Source organism: Microtus ochrogaster, chromosome 8 (genome assembly GCF_000317375.1).
Source record: "Microtus ochrogaster isolate Prairie Vole_2 chromosome 8, MicOch1.0, whole genome shotgun sequence".
NCBI lineage: Eukaryota > Metazoa > Chordata > Mammalia > Rodentia > Cricetidae > Microtus > Microtus ochrogaster.
The window spans coordinates 42,474,718-42,479,758 of NC_022015.1; the positions used below are offsets into that span (position 1 = coordinate 42,474,718).

Sequence of the window (5,041 nt, forward strand, 5' to 3'; positions counted from 1 at the left end):
AAGAACCAGCTCTTTGTTTCATTGATTCTTTGTATTGCTTTCTGTGTTTCTATTTTGTTGATATGCCTTATCCTCTCTGTATGTGGAGGAAATGGGAGGAAGGAAGAGAGTGGGAACTTGGATTGTTATGTATAATGAAAAAAGAGTAAAAATTTCCAAAGCAAAGTAATTACAGCAACCTTAATTTATAATATACTACACATTGATTCTCATAACAATGCAGTTTGCTAAAACGCAATACAGTAAATTCAGTTTTGCTAATGTTTTTTTAAATTCTGTTTTCTGTTACAAGGGCAAGAGCATTAGGAGTCACTGGAATTGCTACTAATGTGGGGGCAGCCCTGACTCCCCTCTTTATGACCCTTGCGGTCTACTGTGCCTCTCTGCCCTGGATCATCTATGGAGTCTTCTCCTTCCTGAGACTAAGAATCAGCCTCTGCCTGACTCCATCCAAGATGTGGAAAATGAGTGAGTAACACCTCTACCTCCCATTTATGACGTGAAAAGTAAAATAACATTCAGACCATCTCTCTCCCAAGCAGTCAGACATCTAGACTTTTTCCCATTTGGTCAGTTTCTCATAGGCGTCTTCCCTGTATCCATTCAAACTGTAGATACAAATCTGCTTGGATTTCTTTAGAAAAAAGACCAGTTCTATGAGGATGCACCCAGAGACTTCTTGATAAAAGTAAAAAAATTGGTCTTCTTCCCACTCTGCCTTCACATAAAACACATGAAGAATATGTGTTAATGTGTAACATATGTATGTGTGGAGAGGCCAGCAAAGGGCCGTAGGTATTCAGTTCATACTTTTCCCATTCTGAGGATTCTACCAATGAACCCAGAGATGGGATGGAATCTAAAGAGAACCAGTGAGAATTCTGTCTCTTCTTCCCACAATACTGTGATTAGAAGCATTTGTGCCCATGCCCAGTTTTTCACACTATTACCTATTATTTGAACCCAGGGCCGCCTTCTTCTACAGGAAATACTCAATACATTGAGCCTAACCATTAACCCATGAAACAGCTATTTTTGCCTGTATTTCACAAGTATGCACAAATACAAATGGCATTTCATCCTTCAGAATCAGAATAATCTATCAGACCAATGAGTGCTGGTAAGCTGTCTGAAACTGGTAGTTTCTGGAGGCTTGGGGGTCCACCATGATCAATGAATAATGTAGAAGAAATAGAACTGGACACAGGTCACAGTGCATCTGAGAGATGGACTATTTGCTGTGAATTTCACACCATCTTGGTTTCATTAAGTATGAAATGTTCACAACAGAAAGAATGACAAGGTCAATAACAAGATTAAACATAAAAGAATGGGCAGGATTTTTAAATTTTTTATGTGTTTCCTGTGCTTTTTTCCTTCAAACCTCCTTGGAGAATATTATGACCACTAAGGTAGTAAGTAGCAAAGCTAACTCATAGAACTTACTAGGAAATAATTGTTTTTTATTTCCCAGATTTACTCAAGTCCTTTATAGGAATCTTAGATTTTTACAAAAACTAAGGGGTAAAGGATAAGGATAAGATTTCTCTTATGAATTCAGGAGATGCCTTTATTCTCGGTGTCATTTCAGGTCCATCTACATTTTTGATGGTATTTGTTGTGTATGTTCTAGGTGGAAAGGTTCAAGACAAGCAAAGGAGGAAGGTGCCATCATCAAAGTGACATCATTTTAAGGAACTCTGGGAATTGCCCTCTGCTCAAAGAACAGAATAAATAAAAATGTCACTCAGAATGCAGTGTCCTAGGATCATTCCTACATATTAGCAAGCTTTCCATTAAACACCGATACAAATATGGATTGTATTTTATACTGTTTTACTAAATTATCATTTTTAAAAACCTATTATTATTCACAGTAAGCAATGTGAAGATGCCACACAAGTGCTTGCCCTGGCTCCATGTGGTGGGGCAGTAGTTGCCACTACAATGAACAAACATATAATGGAAACATGGGAAAGATAGAGTACTTGGTGCAAAGATGGGAGAGAAAGAGAAGTGCAGCAGTTCATGTGCTGTGGACGGAAGTGGAACTGGTGATTTAATGGCTGTGAAGAAGAGGCAGGTAGGAGGAGCCTTTTGAGTGGCGCCCAACGTCCCTGCCGCTCTTATTTCAACACTTTTGCTGCAACCTGAAGCCAAGTTAAGCTTTGGTGCCTTGCTTTCACTGGGGTTATACTAATTTAAATAGCCTGTGATGCCATCCAAGGCCAAGGAGATGTCTAGGTCCTCACTGCCACCAAAGATCATGTCCTGGTCCATGGCCTTGTCAGAACTGAGATCTGAGTTGATGTTCATGGCCCGTGTGCCCACCAAGGGCCACTCAGATTATCTATGGTCTGTGCTGTTGTTTGAGGTAGTTTGGTTGTCTAGGAGCCATGATACCACTGAGAACCAAATTGACCTGAGTATCCTGTACTGCCACCTGTGATCATGGTGATGTTCTGATCCAGGTTGATGCTGAAGGCTATATCTGGGTCCATGGACCTATTGTAGCCATAGTCTGTGTTAATGTACATGGTCCGAGGTACCACCAAAGGCCTTACAGTTGTCCATTGTCTGTCCTATCCCCTGAAACCATGGTTACATACAGGTCCTTTGGGTCTGTGGTCCTACTGCTTCTGGTGTCTATATTGATTACTGAGTCCTGGGTTGCACTAGGGCCACTCAGATGTCTATGGTCTAGGCTGCCTTGAGGATGTCTGGGTCTAAGGTACCACCGAGGGTCATGGGTTCATATCTCAGCTGGAGTCTGTGTTTATATCCATAGTCTGTGTTTCACCAAAGTTTACATTCACCATCCGTGCTGTCACCTGAAGCCATGCTGATATCCCAGCACCGTACTTAGGTGACTCCATTCCCACTTGCTGTAAGAATACTAGTCCCACTCCTCACCAGCTGCACTACTCAAGAGAGCTGTTCCAACCTTTTGCTTGGGAAGTGTGGGAGAGCTGTCCCTGATGGTGTGAGCCTGGGAAAGCTTGCCACAACCTTTGTAGGCACTCTGGTGGTTTGGGCTTGGAAGAGATATCCACCCTCTGCTGGCCACCTATGGCAGGTGGGAGAGCTGGTCCCGAAAGTGGGAGAGCTGGTCTCACCCCTTACCAGTTGCAACATCAGGAGAGGAGACCCCACTTCTCCCCTGGGCAGCAGAGCAGAGCTGGTCCTGGTGACAATGTTGCCAGTGAGCTGGCCCTGAGAATATGAACTCAGGAGAGCTAGTCTCACACCTCACCAGAGCAATATGGGACACCTGGCCTGGAAGTCACAAGAGCTGATAAGCTGGCCCTGCCCTTTGCTAGCTCTATCACTCCATGGAGTGGCCCCACACCTTACATGAGAAGCACAGTGAGTTGGACATGGTAGCACGGGCACAGGACAGCAGCCTGAGGGTGTGACACTGGGAGAGATAGTCCTGTCCATTGTTGGCCGTGGCCTCTGGTGAACTGGTCCTGCCCCTACCTGGCACAGTACTGGAAAGTTGGCTCTTGCAGTGTATGTGAGGGGCAAAGTTGGAGTGCTGGCACTGGTCCATGAGTTCAGGAGTGCATGTGGACTGATCAATTCGGCTTCCATCCAGGAACATATCCAAAGTATTGATCTGGCCCACCCCAATATCTACCCTATCTATGAACTGCTGGAGCATGTGAAGGGGCCAGCACAACAGAATCAAAGCTACAGAATGTCCATGACACAGGGAAACAACGGGATACCTGAGAGGAATCCTGGTGAGAATCCAAAATTAGTTAGTGTAGTAGGGGTCTCAAGCCAGCCAAATGAATCACTGCCATGAACATTTGCAAGTAAAGCTATTTGGGTAAAAGTGTATCCTGTGTCAGAAAATGTGGCACATTGCAGTTTTCACAGGAACTTTCTTTGTCTACTTATATGCTTGCTTGTTTTTGTTTGTTTAATTTTTTTGGTTGATGTTGGATGTGTGGCAGAGGGTAGACAGAGAGGGATGGGAGATGGCTAGGATTGGGGTGCATTATATAAAATTCTCAAAGGATAAATAGAAAGTTTTTTAAAAAGAAATAGTGTGAAGAAAGCAACAATATATTAAAGGAAATTTTACAGAGTATTTTTACAGTCAAAGATGACTGCCAAGTTTCTAAATAGTATGGTGGTGACCATCTTAGCTCTGATGTAGGGCCTCAGAAAGATTGTTATGACTGACCCTTCCCTTGGTTTCTGGTCCTGGCCATTTGGCATAGTATTTAAGGGTTGAAAACAACAGAAGGATTTCTGGAGTAAAGATATTTATTTCTAGTGGCCAGTAATGTATGTGGGAAAAGGAAGGTGAGGAGGAATAGGAGGGTAATAAAGAAGAGGAGAAGGAAAAGAGGAAAATGACAGGAATATAAAATTGGAATGAATCCAAGAACCAAATACTCTTTTCAAAGGTCAACCCCAGTAACCTTATACCACAAAATACACCCCTATGGTGATTTGAATTAAAATGCTCCCAAAAGTGGCATTTTAGAATGTTTGGCTCTGTGGGAGTAGGTGTGGTATTGCTGGAGGAAGTGTGTCACAGTGGAGGGAGACTTTGAGATCTTCTATATGCTTTTCCAATGCCACAGACCACTTCCTGTTGCCCACCAGATGAAAGACTCTCAATGAAGAATTGTTTTGGGATTTTGATGGGGATTGCATTAAATCTATAGATTGCTTTGAGTGGGATTGCTATTTTTACTATGTTGATACCACCTATCCAAGAGCATGGGAGATCTTTCCAATTTCTGGTATCTTCTTCATTTTGTTTCTTCAAAGACATAAAGTTCTTGTTGAATATGTCTTTCATGTCTTTGGTTAGTATCACCCCAAGATATTTTATGTTATTTTTGACTATTGTGAAAGGAATATTTCTCTGGTTTCCCTCTCCCTCTCAGTTTCTTTATCATTTGTGTATAGGAGGGCTTCTGATTCTTTTTTTTTATTTTTTATTTTATTTTTTTTTATTGAGAAAAGGAAAAAAAACAAGTTTCCACCTCCTCCCAGCCTCCCATTTCCCTACCCCTCC

General features: G+C 42.3%; 1 pseudogene; it reads left to right on the forward strand.

Annotated features, from left to right (window-relative positions):
- Positions 1-1,694, forward strand: part of LOC101980896 — a 15,834-nt pseudogene extending 14,140 nt beyond the window's left edge.
- Positions 1,695-5,041: the final 3,347 nt, after the last annotated feature.